Here is a 16,659-nt window from a genome sequence, read left to right as displayed (position 1 = left end):
CTTTATATCAACAATGCCGGGTGCGCGCCGCTGACGGCGGTTGCATTTTAAAATATTCCACAGACCCATATAATTATAAACAACAATTTTATCAAACAATCCGTCACTCTAAGTCATTAATTCCCATGATCGAATCCTTTGTCCTTTATGTAAAACACCGCCGCGTATGCGTCACAGCGCAGTTGGAGTTCATATTACAGTAATCCCTTGCTACATAGCCATTTGTTTATCACGGTTTCACTCCATCGCGGATTTTCGAATTTTAAAAATTTGTGAAAAATTCACATATAAGCCGCTCCTGATTATAAGTCGACCCCCCCCCCACCCAAACTATGAAAAAAACGCGATTTATAGTCCGAAAAATACGGTAAATATTTTTAAACCCTCCCCAATACTTTTATGCAACATAAAGCTTTCCCATTCCCACAATGATCTGCGCATGTACAGTTTACAGTAAATAATAGAACAAGCACATGATATTGTCACGTGTCCCGGCTCCTTCTGAACCGGTTGGTGGTGCTTCCTATGCACGTGGTCGGCTGCCGCCTCCTGCGCTTGAACTCAGTCACAAGTGAATTTATTTGTTTCAAATATGTAAACCAGGGGTCACCAACACGGTGCCCACGGGCACCAGGTCGCACGTGAGGACCGCATGAGGTGCCCGCAGTACTGTTCTAAAATGAGCTCAAATAGCGGCACTTGTCAGTGAGCTGCATATATTTATTTTACAGTCAAACCTCGGTTTTCGAATGTCCTAGTTCCCAAACAAATCGGAATTGGAAAAAAAAATCGAGATTGTTTTGCTTTGGTTGTCGAAAAAAATTCGGAGGTCGAACCTTGCGAGATGAGCCGGGAGGACCCGAGAAAGCCCGGATGCCGACTGACTCCGTTGTTATTGTATTTTCATTACTTTGAGGATTGTATTAACCCCTAATATTGCCTCCAAAGAAAGCAAGTGGGAGCAGTAAAGCCATCCTAAAACACAAAGACGCTCTTAAAACAATGCGACAGTGAGCGCCCGGCGCGCTCCGGTTGCACGATCGGACCAAATTAAGCTCCCTGCACACTGAGGTCCACTTAAATTTTGGAAAGTACATCAGGACTTGAAAAAATATTTTCAAAATTTCAGCGACGGCTCTGTCACAATAATCCGACCAGCGCAGTGCAGTTGCGCGGTCGGCGACGCGCTACAGTTGCGTGTTCGGCATTGCGCTGCAGTTGCGCGATCGGACAAAATCAAGCTCCCTGCGCACTTAGGTCCACTTAAATTTTGGAAAGTACATCACGACTTTAAAAATATTTTCTAAATTTCAGCGACGGCTCTGTAACAATAATGCGACCAGCGCGGTGCAGTTACGTGGTGGGCGACATGCTACGTTTGCGCGTTCGGGGGTGCACTGCAGTTGCACGATCGGACAAATATGCGCAAATGAAAAAAATGCCTAAAAAAAAGTGTTTTTTTTGTCTTGAAACGAATTGCAAATTTTTCCATTATTTGTAATGAGAAAAATAAATTCGGAAGTTGACCGATTCGCTTCTTGAACCGCCTTCTAGAACGGATTGTAGTCGAAAACCAAGGTTTGACTGTATTTTTGCTATTCTTGTTAAAATCACACTTACATGTGAACTGGAAATGACAATAATAACACATAGTGAAAGCCAAATTGAGCAAATTGGCTTGTTCAGAAGTGTGTGTCAAACTGGTAGCCCTTTGCCTTAATCAGTACCCAGGAAGTAACTCTCTGTTTAAGAAAGGTTGGTGACCCTTGATGTAAACTATACATCATCAGTCAAATGAATAAAAATAAAATTAAAAGCAAAAACAGGGTGAAAATCATTTAAATTATGGATTTGTATAAATACTAGGTACAAACATAATACAAGCTACTGCACAAAATGGTTTGCTTGTCTGAAAAGGAGTGGGAAGAAGTAAGACTTATTTAATCCAACCCCTATCCAATTTAAGACAAAAACAATAATGATATTTTGAGTGGGTCCCCCTTCCCATGGGCTCACCACCTGTGGGAGGGGCCAAAGGGGTCGGGCGCAGTGTAAACTGGGCGGCAGCCAAATGCAGGGACCTTGGCGGTCAGCTGGTGTGCGAGGCAGAAAAGTTCCGACTCGACATAGTCGGACTTGCCGGAGCTCTGCCAGAGCTGGGAGTTGAAGGTCTTCCTGACAGGGGATTTTGCCAGACGTTCCCAGCAGACCCTCACAGTACATTTGGGTCTGCCAGGTCGGACCGGCATCTTCCGCCACCATCGGCACCAACCCACCACCAGGTAGTGATCAGTTGACAGCTCCGCCCCTCTCTTCACCCAAGTGTCCAAAACATGCGGCCGCAAATCCGATGACACGACTACAAAGTCCATCATCGAACTGTGTCTTGGTGCCAGGTGCACACATGGACACCCTTATGTTTGAACATGGTGTTCATTATTAACAATCCGTGTCGAGCACAGAAGTCCAACATTAGAACACCGCTCAGGTTCAGATCGTTCCTCGCAATCACGCCTTTCCAGGTCTCACTGTCATTGTCATCGTGAGCATTGAAGTCACCCAGTAGAACAATTCCAAGAGACGACGCCTGAGAGTCAAGTCAAAGAATCCTGGTCACAGTCCCAAAGCCGACAGCAAACAGCCTCAAGAGCACCTCGCGGTGGCACCTGCCCTTCAAAAACTACAACTAAATGTCGAAGGCCTTTCTGCAGCCATGCGAAGCCTGATTGAAGTCCTCGACTTCCAACACTCGATTGACGTGATCTGCCTCCAAGCGACTCACATTGGCACAGAGGAAGCAGGCCGCTTCACCATCAAAGGCTTTGACCTCCTGTGCTACACCCCACAACGGGCCACATATGTGCGCTCTGACATAGTTGAAGCAAACCACTTGACAACACATTTTTCTGACACCATAACTATTGGTGGTTTCAATATTGTCAATGGAGAAATGGACTTTGATCTAGAAGGGTATGAACTAAACTTCATTAATAGAGCTAATAAAAGGGGAGGGGGGCAGCCTTATATGTAAGTGAAAGACTAAAATACAGGATTGTCAACCGTATGACTGCTGCCATTAAGGGTATACATGTGAATGTATTACGATGGAGATCAACATGGAAAAAAGGAGAAATCAGCCATGTTTATAGAGCTCCTAGCTTCAGTATAGATACATTTAAGGAAATAATGGAAAATAACTTTACAAACATTGAGCAGAAGGTCACTTTTATTTGTGGTGATTACAACATAGATCTATTACTAAATGCTAATAATTTACCAGCCATTGATGAATTCACTGCTACAATGTACAGCAGTGGTCCCCAAACTACGGCCCGCGGGCCGTATACGGCCCCCCTCCGCATTAGACCCGGCCCCCTGAACAATACCAGAGACGGAAAAAAATGCTAAACAATACCAGAGACGGGAAAAAATGCTAAACAATACCAGAGACAGAGAAAAAAATGCTACTACAACCTCACTTTGCCCCAGCACGTTTTTCTCCTTATGGACACCCATAACCCAGTCATAGAACGTGAAAGAACGGAATAATGGCAAAAAGGTTGGGTGAGAGAAAAATTTATTCCGAATGCAGGGTATTTAACCCGCAGTGGACACACTTTTTTTTTTTTCAATTCAAAGACTGCTTGTCTCGTCTGTCAAGAGATGGTGGCGGTATTAAAGGAATACAACCTGCGCCGACATTAAAGTTCTGAAAGGGCGATCCTGAAAGGGGGATCCTTCCATCTGTGGTCCCTTCTCAAGGTTTCTCATTTTTGCCCTGGTAGGGTTTTTTTGAGTTTTTCCTTGCCCTTTTGGGAGTTTAAGATCAAGGGATGCTTTGAGAATAATTGTCAATTGTTTGTCTATGTGAAGCCCTTTGAGACTGCTTGTGATTTAGGGCTATACAAATAAAGTTGACTTGACACCGCGGAGCTTCTTATTTTTATTCGTGGAGTTACCGCAAACTTTGAGATGTGCGAGGAGCTGGCATCCGTACAAAGCTTGAAAGGCAGTACGAGGGAGGATATTTTCGACAAAGTATGTCAAACCATGCAACTGTTGGATCTGGACTGGGCAAAGGTTGCCAGTGTCACGACTGACGGGGCCCCAAGTATGGTGGGCGCGTCTCTGGGTTTAATAGGACGCATGAGCCTGGAGATGAAAGAATGGGGTCTCAAGCGAAGTTGAACTTTTACCTAGAATTGTGCACGGCACAGCATAACTTTCTTTCTGTTAAGAACCCACTGAGGGTTATTTGAGTCTTTATCGAGTTCATGAATAGTGTTATTGGCCTATATATTTTCCGCGTTATTTTATTCTGTGAAGAACCCAGAGAGGGCTATTTGATCTCAGAAAGGGCTATTTTGATATGTGTGGTGCGCTGGAGTGTCAGCATGTTTTCTGGAAAACACTAAATGATTACATTTAGGGACACCTGTGATTGTCACACTTTTTCTGTTAGTAACTGACCCCGGCCCCTCATCAGAGAAGGGAAAAGTTATGCGGCCCTCATTGGAACAGGTTTGGGGACCCCTGATGTACAGTATGGGCCTTTATCTGACCATTACAAAACCCAGCAGAATAACATCCCAATCAGCTACAATTATAGATAACGTATTTACTAATAACTTGGAAGACAACATGATAAGTGGACTACTAATAAATGATATAAGTGACCATCTGCCAGTGTTTGTTATTTATGACTGTGATCATAAAAGGCCTAAGAAGGAAAACTTACTAAGACAGAGGAGAGTAAGAACGGAGGATACCCTTGAAGTATTGAGATCTGAACTGCTGAGGCAGGATTGGCAAAAGTATACGAAGCAATGGATGTTGACTCCACTTATGACTCTTTCTTGAAAACGTTTATGACCATATATGACAGAAGCTGGCCAATGCAACAAAGTAAATATATAACTAAAAATAGTGACAAACCATGGATCACAAAGGGACTGTAAAAAAAGAACACCTTGTATAAGCAATTCATAAAACATAGAACTATAGAAAAAGAAATCAAATATAAAATATATAAAAACAAACTAACTGATATACTAACAAAATGTAAGAAGGATTATTATAATAGAGTGCTCGAAAATAACAAAGATAGAGATGCACCGATCCGATATCTGGATCGGATATCGGCCCCGATATCAACAAAATAGATGGATCGGGTATCGGAAAATACAGCCGATCTGTGAGCCGATACTTTCCTTAATCTATTGGGACGCGGGCTACGTCATACGTCAGCAGCACGTGTGCCGCATGCCACGAGAGTTTTCTAAACAAACGCAAACATGGAGCGAACGTTCGCTTCTCTTCCCCGGGTTGCTAATGGGACGTCAAAGGCTGCGCGTTCGCTTCTCTCCCGAATGGGGGGGGGGGGGGGGAGGGTTAGGGTTAGGGTTCGCTTCTCTTCCGGGGGGGGGTGTTAATGGGACGTCAAACGCTTTGTGTGGCGGGCTCCATCTAGTGTGGAAACTGAGAAGCTGAGCTCAAGCTTATTGTGCGGGCCATATTCAATTATGTTTTCAGAATTTGCTGCGGGCCAATAAAAACTGGACCGTTAGTTTGGACACCCCTAATTTAGAGCAAAGAACTGTGTAGTCTGCCTGATGCCATTGCCTTTGGTCTTTTCTGTTCCACATGTAGAGTTATGTAGCTTGTTAAGTAGACCATAATATCGGATCGGTATCGGGTATCGACCGATACGCAAAGCCACGGCATCGGTATCGGTATCGGAACTGAAAAAGTCGGATCGGTGCATCTCTAAACAAAGACAATAAAAAGGGTACATGGAATATATTCAAATTCAATTATTAGAAATAAAAATACTAGCTCCTAATTCTCGGTAATGGTAAAACAATCACTAATAAAATGGATCTGGTGGAAGGATTCAATAATTTCTTTGTAAATGTGGGGCCTCAACTGGCAATGGAAATAAACCCTCCACAAGGGGAGGTGTTGAGAGATTCCAGGGAGAGAGGAATCCAGCCAGCATCCTTCTAAAACAGACAAATAGAAAATAAATTATTGATTTCGTCAATAAATTTAAGAACAAAACATCTTTGGACTGGAATGGTCTCGATATGACTTTAATAAAGCATGTTATTGACACCATTGCAGACCCCTTAACATACGTCAGTAATCTGTCTTTCAACCAAGGCTACTTTCCGAGCAAAATGAAAACTGTCAAGGTAATCCCAGTATACAAAGCTGGAGACAAAAATACCTTTACCAACTATAGGCCAATTTCACTACTCTCCCAGTTTTTTTAAGATTCTCGAGAAACTCTTTGTTGTACGATTGGACAGCTTCATTGATAAACATAAATTGCTCGCAGTCAGTATGGCTTCAGAACCAACAGGTCAACTGCCATGGCTTTAGTGGACTTAGTGCAGTGCTTCTCAAATAGTGGGGCGCGCCCCCCCAGGTATAGCGGTGCTATACCTGGGGGGGCGCGTGTGACCCTGGGGAACAGGCTTTTTTTTTGGCAGTACTAGAATAAAGTGTAATTACGCATCTACTACAGCAGGGGGCAGTGGCGCTCTCATTGTTACTTCTGTCACGTTTGCGACAGTGCGACATTTTACGACTTACAAGACAAGTTAGGATAGTCACGGTGGGGAGGGGGGGGCGCGAATAGTTTTCTTCTTGCTAGGGGGGGCGTAACAGAAAATAATTGAGAAGCACTGACTTAGTGGAAGAACTAACAAGTGCCCTTGACGATAAGAAATGTGCAGTGGGTGTTTTTATTGATCTGAAAAAAGCCTTTGACACAATAAATCATGATATACGTACTATTGCAAAAACTTGAAAGGTATGGGACCAGAAGGGTGGGGCTACACTGGTTAAAAAGTTACATTGGAAACAGAAAACAGTTTGTGCAGGTGGGCGAAATAAAATCCTCTCTTTTAGATACCGTTCTTTTCCGTGTATAGTGCGCCCCCATGTATAATACGCACCCTAAAAATGGCATGCTGATGCTGGAAAAAAGCCTGTACCCATGTATAATACGCACCCAATTTTTATGAATTTTTTTAAATGAAATTTTTCTTTTTTTTTTTTTTAAGTCCCAATGATCGTCACACACGCAGGGAGGCAATGGGTCCCATTTTTATAGTCTTTGGTATGGTCTTAACTAGGCTGGATGTAATAATTTTTGTTGGCGTTGATTTCTCCGACTGCCCGTAAACGCACCACCGCGCTCCGTGCACGCACGGGAAAGAGGCGTGCGGACGTGAAAAAGGCGGCTCTGTATGGGAGAGACGTTGAAGAGGAATAAAAACACCCTTGGAAACCAAAACTTGCCCCTCGTCGTGACTCGGAGCCGCAACAAATGTTTCGGATTTGTGTGGAGTACATTGTGACAGACAGCAAACGAGCAGGTGATCGAGCAAGCCTTGTCTGATACGAGAGCATTGCGCTCGTATGGAGCGTGTTTGACGTGAACAGCAGAGACGAAAGGAACAAGGCAAAGTGTTGTGAAATAAAATATGACCGGCCTGTAATACGCATTTTGTTATTTGCTGATTGAAACTGCTAATTAAACTGTGAATTGAAACTAATAGGTGGAGAACTGAACTCTCGCTCTTTATATAGCTGATGTGTCTTGCGCATCCGTTCTGCGCATCTGTAATGGCGGCCTCCGTATGATATCCGGTTTGCGTGTGTGCGTGTGTGCGCGTGTGTGCGAGAGCGAGAGAGAGCGAGAGAGAGAGTGCGAGAGAGAACGCTCAACCGTAGCGCGCCGCCGACCGCCCAACTGCACCGCGCTGGTCGCATTATTGTGACAGAGCCGTCGCTGAAATTTAGAAGATATTTTTAAAGTCCTGATGTACTTTCTAAAATTTAAATGGACCTCAGTGCGCACTGCGCAGGGAGCTTAATTTGGTGCGGTCGCGCAACCGCAGCGCGCCGGGCGCTCACTGTCGCATTGCTTAAAGAGCGCCTTTGTGTTTTAGGATGAACAGCAGAGACGAAAGGAACAAGGCAAAGTGTTGTGAAATAAAATATTACCTGTAATACGCATTTTGTTATTTGCTGATTGAAACTGCTAATTAAACTGTGAATTGAAACTAATAGGTGGAGAACGGAACTCTCGCTCTTTATATAGCTGACGTGTCTTGCGCAACCGTTCTGCGCATCTGTAATGGCGGCCTCCGTATGACGTCCGGTCCGCGATGGAGATTACCGTTTTTTTCCGTGTATAGTGCGCCCCCATGTATAGTACGCACCCCTAAAAATGGCATGCTGATGCTGGAAAAAAGCTTGTACCCATGTATAATACGCACCCAATTTTTATGAATTTTTTTAAAAAAAAAATTTTTTTTTTTTTTTTTTTTTTTTTAAGTCCCAATGATCGTCACACACGCAGGGAGGCAATGGGTCCCATTTTTATAGTCTTTGGTATGGTCTTAACTAGGCTGGATGTAATTTTTTTTGTTGGCGTTGATTTCTCCGACTGCCCGTAAACGCACCACCGCGCTCCGTGCGCATGGAGCGTGTTTGAAGTGAACAGCAGAGAAGAAAGGAACAAGGCAAAGTGTTGTGAAATAAAATACTACCTGTAATACGGATTTAGGTAGAGAACTGAACTCTCGCTCTTTATATAGCTGACGTGTCTTGCTCATCCGTTCTGCGCATCTGTAATGGCGGCCTCCGTATGATATCCGGTTTGCGTGTGTAAGAGAGCGAGAGAGAGCGAGAGAGAGAGCGCGCGAGAGAACGCTCAACCGTAGCGCGCCGCCGACCGCCCAACTGCACCGGGCTGGTCGATTATTGTGACAGAGCCGTCGCTGAAATTTAGAAGATATTTTTAAAGTCCTGATGTACTTTCTAAAATTTAAGTGGACCTCAGTGCGCACTGCGCAGGGAGCTTAATTTGGTGCAGCGCGCCGGGCGCTCACTGTCGCATTGCTTAAAGAGCGCCTTTGTGTTTTAGGATGAACAGCAGAGACCAAAGGAACAAGGCAAAGTGTTGTGAAATAAAATATTACCTGTAATACGCATTTTGTTATTTGCTGATTGAAACTGCTAATTAAACTGTGAATTGAAACTAATAGGAAGAAAACAACTCTCGCTCTTTATATAGCTGACGTGTCTTGCGCATCCATTCTGTGCATTTTATTTCACAACACTTTGCCTTTCTTCTCTGCTGTTCACTTCAAACACGCTCCATGCGACCGCAATGCTCTCGTATCAGACGCTTGCTCCATCACCTGCTCGTTTGCTGTCCCGTGCGCGCACGAAGCGCGGTGGTGCGTTTATGGGCAGTCGGAGAAATCAATGCCAACAAAAAAAATTACATCCAGCCTAGTTAAGACCATACCAAAGACTATAAAAATGGGACCCATTGTCTCCCTGCGTGTGTGACGATCATTGGGACTTAAAAAAAAAAAAAAAAAAATTTAAAAAAAACATTTTTTTTTTTTTTTTTTTGTACCCATGTATAATGCGCACCCCGGATTTTAGGACAATAAATTAGTAAAATTTTGCGCACTATACATGGAAAAAAACGGTAAAAAACAAACAATATTTGACAATAACACACCATCAAGGATTGCACCATCGCATCAAACGATGTGTCATCAATTATGGATTTTTTTGACTAAGTGTGTTGGGACAGGATGGCTGAATGCGATGCGCGATTGACAACAAACAAGAAGAAAGGTGATTACAAGTTTTATTTCGGGGGAGATTTGTCATGTCTCGTCCCCAGTTTTGCTATGTGTTTAGGTTGCCATAGTTTCTGTTCGCGTCGCCCCTCCCTTCCTGTGTCACCTCAATCGATGTAACGTGTTTTGTATTTAAGTCCTGTCTGCCCCTCGCTCACCGTCGGATCATTGGATGTGTTTCTGTCGTGATGTCTGTTTGCTTTCTGTTCCTGTCTTTGGTAATGTCAACCTTTTTGTTCCACGACTTTGTCGGTCAGTCCTGTTGTTGGTTTTGTTTTCTAAAAAAAATAAAAAAAATAAAAATTTAAATTAAAAAAAAAAAAATTACAAATTTTTTGTACCCATGTATAATGCGCACCCCAGATTTTAGGACAATAAATTCGTTAAATTTTGCGCACTATACACGGAAAAAAACGGTATATTAACTTGCGGTGTACCACAAGGGTCGATATTGGGACCAAAATGATTTATATTATACATAAACCAGCCAGCTCAGTGGCCTAGTGGTAGAGTGTCCGCCCTGAGACTGGAAGATTGTGGGTTCAAACACCGGCCGGGTCATACCAAAGACTATAAAAATGGGACCCATTGCCTTCCTGCTTGGCACTCAGGGTTGGAATTGAGGGGTTAGATAACCAAATGATTCCCGGGCGCGGCACCGCTGCTGCTTCCTGCTCCCCTCTCCCCCAGGGGATAGATCAAAATCACACGGGGATGGGTTAAATGCAGAGGACAAATTTCACCACATCAAGATGTGTGTGTGATGATCATAGGGACTTTTTTTTTTTTTAAATGAAATCTGCAATGTCTAAAAAATTCTGAAATATGTAATTTTTGCTGATGACACAATCATCTTCTGTATAGGTAATGATCTCCAGCAGCTGTCAGAGGCTGTTACAGCAGAATTGGGGAAGCTTAAATTGTGATTCGACGCAAACAAACTATTCTTAAACTTGAAAAAGATCAAATTCATGGTCTTTGGCAAAATAAATAAACACCTAGATACTTCTGGAGAATTAATGATCGTTTGTGTTAAATTGGAAAGATTATTTGAGAATACATTTTTAGGAGTGATAATCGACCACAACTTAAACTGGAAACCACATATCAAGCATATCAAATCCAAGCTGGCAAGTACTGTGGGGATTTCATGTAAAACAAGACATATTCTTAACAAATCACTGCAAACACTGTACTGTACACTATTTTTACCATATCTGAATTATTAACACCTACAGGAGCAACCTACAGCCAATATACAACATGCAAAAGAGAGCAATACGGATAGTAAATAAGGTAGGATATTATGAACACACAAATGCACTGTTTCTAAAAACAGTCATTAAATTTTTGGGATCTGGTGGAATCAAAAACTGCTCAATTTTTGTTTAAAGCACTTCAAAATTTACTCCCTGAAAATATTCAAAAATTGTTTAGTGAGAAAGAAGGGGGATATGAGCTGAGAGGCAGATTGAACCTCAAACAACCGATTGCTCATAGCACTCTGAAGAGCATGTGTTTGTCTGTCTGTGGGGTGAAACTGTGTAACAAATTGCCAGAAGAGATCAAGGAATGTAAAAATCTTGTCCAGTTAAGAAAAAGTACAAAAACTTGATTCTAGAGAAGTACAAATATAAAGGTAGGTAAATCAGGACATATGGGACATTTTGTATTTCTATTATTTGTGTATGTGTAGGTGGCATTATAGAGGCATGTATGTATATGTATGAACATATGCACCAGGTGTTGTAAATATATACATGTGTGTATTTAGATGTATGCATGTGTACTGCATATGCCTACATGTAATACTTAAAGGTAAACAGGTTAGGGCATTTACCGTATTTTCCGGACTAAAAGTCGCTCCGGAATATAGGACGCATTAGCCATAAAATGCAATATAACGTGAAAAAAAACATATATAAGTCGCTCCAGAGTATAAATCGCATTTTGGGGGAAATTTACTTGACAAAATCCAACACCAAGAACAGACATGAACGAGCAACAACAGGCTGAACGATAGGTATGCTAACGTGACATAAACAGAAACTAAGAGCTGAGAACGGGCCTGACGTAACATTTAGTTATTCAAATAACTATAACATGAATAACATGTTTATAAAACTATCTGTGTCACTCCAATTCATTAAATCCATCGATCGTCCTTTATGTCAACAATGCCGGCCGGATGCGCGCATCTGACGGCGGTTTCACTTCAAAATATTCCACAGGCCCATATAACGATGTATAAATTATATATCAAATAACTGTTATATAAGCAATAATATTTTCAAACCATCTGTGTCAGTCCAAATCATTAAATCCATTGATCAAATTCCTCGTCCTTTGTCAACAACGCCGCGCGTGCGCCCTGACGTCAGCCTCGTTATTTCACAGATCTAGTATATACGTAACTATATTGTAGCGTTAACAAAGTACAAGGAAAGACGTGGGTTTGGTAAACGGCTCTTTATTTAACAAAACAAGAGTTCAACGAGCCAACAACTACTGAACTGTAACGATAAAAATATATACAAGTTGCTTCACGAAATAAAATATATCAAATAACTATAAAATAAATAGTTCACCGCCACACGGCCCCAAGCACCGGCGTCGACTTCCAGGCATGTGGCGGCGTTAGACTTCCATCTCCGGAGGTAGCACTTCGAGCCACAGAGGTGGGAGAGAGCTTCGTAGAAGAGGACCAGGCGTGCATAAAAGCCATATCCGAGCCCCATCCACCGTACCCGGACAGCCACCTGGCCAAGCGCCGGGCCCCAACTTCCATCCACGGAGGTGAAACAGAGCTCCCGTGCGTAAAAGCCATAATAGTTTTTCAAACCTTCTGTGTCACTCCAAATCATGAAATCCCTCAAACTCTTCTTCATCCGTGTCACCTACAAACAAAGCCGGTAGTATGAGGGGCCCTTCGTCATCTTCGTCATCCCGTGATCGAATCTTTGTCCTTCATGTAAACAACCGCCGCGCCATTCCGCTGACGTCACTTGAAATTCAAATTATAGTAATCCCTTGCTACGCAAAAATAAAACGCAATTTATAGTCCGAAAAATACGGGACAAGCTATTTAGCTTCAGCCTTAACCCTTTCAGTCAGCCTTCTGAACTTTGAGCTTCAGGGCTCTTTTCATTTTGTTTTGTTTTGATTCTGTGGGTTTTTTTTTAATTCGGTTTCTGTGGACATTTTCGTACTGAATGTAGTATATATTTTGCTGATTGAAACAAACTAAAATAAAAATAAAAGATAAAAAATTAAAAAACAAATGTGTACAAGAAATCTCCCACATAGATGGCACGGTGGGGTAGTGTGGGTAGGACCTGCAGATCCCAGTTGGCCCCCCTAGTGCCAGGTCCTACCCACACTACCCCACCCTGCCATCTATGTGGGAGATTTCAACAGCCACCACCCTGACTGTGGATACCCAGCAGCGGATAGCGATGGAGAGGCACTTTCAGACTGGGCATCTAGAAATGACTATGCTCTGATACACGATCCCAAACAAAGAGGAACCTTCCACTCCATCAGGTGGAAGAAAGACTACTCTCCTGACCTGTGTTGGGTCAGCTCTTTAAATGGAACGCTATCCTGCTCAGATCCTCGTCCTTGACGACTTTCCACACAGTCAACCTTGCTCATACACGTTGGCCTACAGCTCCCAGTCATGAACAGCACAAGGAAGATCCGTTGGAACTTCCGCAAAGCCTACTGAAAGAAATACAGTGAAACTCTGGACAGGAGTGCTGTCACCATCCCACTCCACACCATCACTGTAGCCACACATGACAGGTCACTTTAGAGCAGGCCGGGGCACAGGTGATTAGACCACCTGTCAGGATGGGTTTGGAGTCTGTTAAGCGAAAGTTAACTAGCGCTAGGCTAGACTTTTACCATGCACATAGCTCCTCGTGTAGACTAGAGCGTGATAGTTTGAATAGTGCTACAGTACACATAAACACACTTTCTACTGGGGTAGTAGACACATCCAACCACTCCACCCCGACCGGTTTTGCTGATGAAACGGTGCCTGTTTAAGCTAATTTTACACGTGTAACAAATATTTACCATCAGATTCCCGCGCTAACAAACATTCGAGAGGTGATGTCAGGCCTAGAGAACACAATCTTACTCGCATCTCGTATAAATATCCTTCGATAGATACGCACCCGGATCGACCAATTACACTTAAACTCGGTTTTATGAATATTAGATCGCTTCATATGAAAGCAGTTCTCGTTAATGATCTCATCACAGAACATAATCTAAACGTTTTTGGTCTCTGCGAGACCTGGTTAAAACCTAATGAACTGCTGCCGCTTAACGAGGCCTCGCCTCCAAATTTTGTGAGCTCGCATGTGGCGCGTCCTCGAAAAAAGGGTGGGGGTGTCGCACTCATCTCGAATTCCGAGCTTAGATTTAGGCCTCGTTCGATCAACGTATTTAAAACATTTGAGGTTCTCACTGTCCGATCCACCGCTTTACCGTCATTTTATCTTGCTGTTATTTACCGTCCACCCGGGGCTTACTCTGGCTTCCTGGATGAATTTTCAGAATTCGTGGCTTCAAAGTCAAAGTCTGCTTTATTGTCAACGTCTTCACATGCCGAGACACACAAAGAGATCGAAATTACGTTTTCTCTATCCCACGGTGACAAGACATACTACACGATAGACATACAAGTAAACGACGCAATATAAAAAACAAGAAGGCACAAACAATAAATAATAAGAGTAATAATAAATAATAAATAAACAGATAACACAACAAATAAGAGCCAGTGTGCATACAGACAGTAAAAGTACAGGACGCTAGGCAGAACGGGGAAGCGAGTTCAGGATCCTAACAGCCTGGAGTATGAAGCTGTTTGAGAGTCTGGTGGTGCGGGAGCGCAGGCTTCTGTACCTCTTCCCAGAGGGCAGAAGCTCGAACAAAGAGTGAGCGGGGTGACTCACATCACTCACAATCGTGGTCGCCTTGTGGGTGAGATGGGAGGTGTAAATGTCCTTCAAGGAGGGGAGCGAAGCACCAATAATCTTACCAGCCGTGTTCACTATGCGCTGCAGGGCCTTCAAGTTGTAGTCAGTGCAGCCGCCACCCCAAACAGCAATACAGCTGGAGAGGACGCTCTCAATGGTGCCGCGGTAAAATGTAGTCATGACGGCCGGAGGAGCGCTCGCTCGCCTGAGTTTCCGCAGGAAGTACAGGCGGCGCTGGGCTTTCTTTGCCAGTGATGCGGTGTTGGTGGACCAGGAGAGATCCTCACTGATGTGCACCCCCAGGAACTTGGCGCTGCTCACTCTCTCCACCACAGCACCGTCGATGGTCAGCGGCAGGTGTTGGGTGTGACCCTTCCGGAAGTCAACAACAATCTCCTTGGTCTTGTCGACGTTCAGCAGGAGGTTGTTGTCCCTGCACCACGTGGTCAGAAGGTCAACCTCCAGCCTGTATTGAGTCTCATCTCCCATGGTGATGAGACTAGTAACCAATGCGGATAATATAATTATCATGGGCGATTTCAACATCCACATGAATTTACCGTCAGAGCCACTTACTTCGGCGTTTCAGACTTTAACTGATACGTTTGGTTTTACGCAAGCCGTACAGGCAGCAACACATAAGAATGGAAATACCATAGATCTGGTATTATTCCGAAGACTTGCAACCTCAAATATAGCAGTACTGCCATACACTACTGTTCTGTCTGATCATTACTTAATAAAGTTTGAAGTTCTAGTTCTGTGTCAAAGACAAGAGAGCATTATAGGAGCCGTCATTTTAACTCCATGACTGCAACTGCGCTATCTGAAAACTCGCCGTAGAGTGCCTACTCCGTGGTTCACAGATGAAACGCGTACGCTTAAGCAATTATGTAGAAAGCAGGAGCGCAGATGGCGTCTAACCAAACTTGAGGTTTTCCATCAGGCATGGCAGGATAGCCTCGTGAAATATAAAAATGCGCTTATTTTAGCAAAAACTCGGTATTTTTCGCAAGTTTTTAATCTCAATAAAAACAATCCGAAACACCTATTTGATACAGTGGCAAAGCTGACTCCGCGCCAGCCGACCCCGATAGTTCCTTCCACTCAGCTGACGAGTTCATGAATTTTTTTGCTCAAAAGATTGAATCCATTAGGGACGAGATCAAGAATACCATTCCAATCGCTCGGTCGAGCCCGCCGTTTACCAACGCTGATGATCATGCAACGACCCTCTCAACTTTTAAAAGCGTGTCTCTTGAAAGGCTTACACAACTGGTTAGTGCGGCTAAACAAACAACATGTTTACTCGACCCACTTCCAGCCAAACTACTTAAAGGTGTCCCACAGGGATCGGTTCTCGGACCAATTCTTTTTAATATTTATATGATTCCGCTTGGGGACATAATACGTATGTTAGGGTGGTGATCACTCTAACTTATTTTGCAAGGACCACACTGGAGACAAGTTAGTCATTTTAGGCACCTGCAGGCGGAGAGTTCACTCGTCGCTGTGCTCACAGCAATGGTCGAATGAAGTCTGACTCGGGCCTCGTCAGGCGCTTATTTATTGAGAGAAACAAAGTGGGGTTGCAAGTGGGGGTTTGGGAATACACAGGTTGGGGTGAAGCAGCCGGTCCCTGCTGATCAAAGCATAGCAGGGGACCTTTTACGACGTTCTGTAAACAAAGCAACTTTGATTGCTTCCTCTGCAGCTAGTCAATAAGTTGAAATGATCTTAGCACTTTGGTAAACTAATTTTGTCTAGACAGGACAAACTAGTTAAATTATTACAGGTTATATTCCAACATAATCATACGATGAAGATATTCTGCAAACCCTAACATATCCCTCCTGTTTTATCATATGATTATGTCAACCTCGATCAATCAAACGCAAGTAAGAAAATACAATGAAAGCAATAACTTCCAGTGAAGGTGAGGTTTTCCCACAATACTCCAGTCCAAAGTATGTGCAACTCAAAAAACCTGCGGC

The sequence above is a fragment of the Syngnathus typhle genome, linkage group LG3, assembly GCF_033458585.1.
Source record: "Syngnathus typhle isolate RoL2023-S1 ecotype Sweden linkage group LG3, RoL_Styp_1.0, whole genome shotgun sequence".
Taxonomy (NCBI): Eukaryota; Metazoa; Chordata; class Actinopteri; order Syngnathiformes; family Syngnathidae; genus Syngnathus; species Syngnathus typhle.
The sequence above is the reverse complement of the archived record's forward strand: the minus strand, read 5'-3'. Positions refer to the sequence as shown.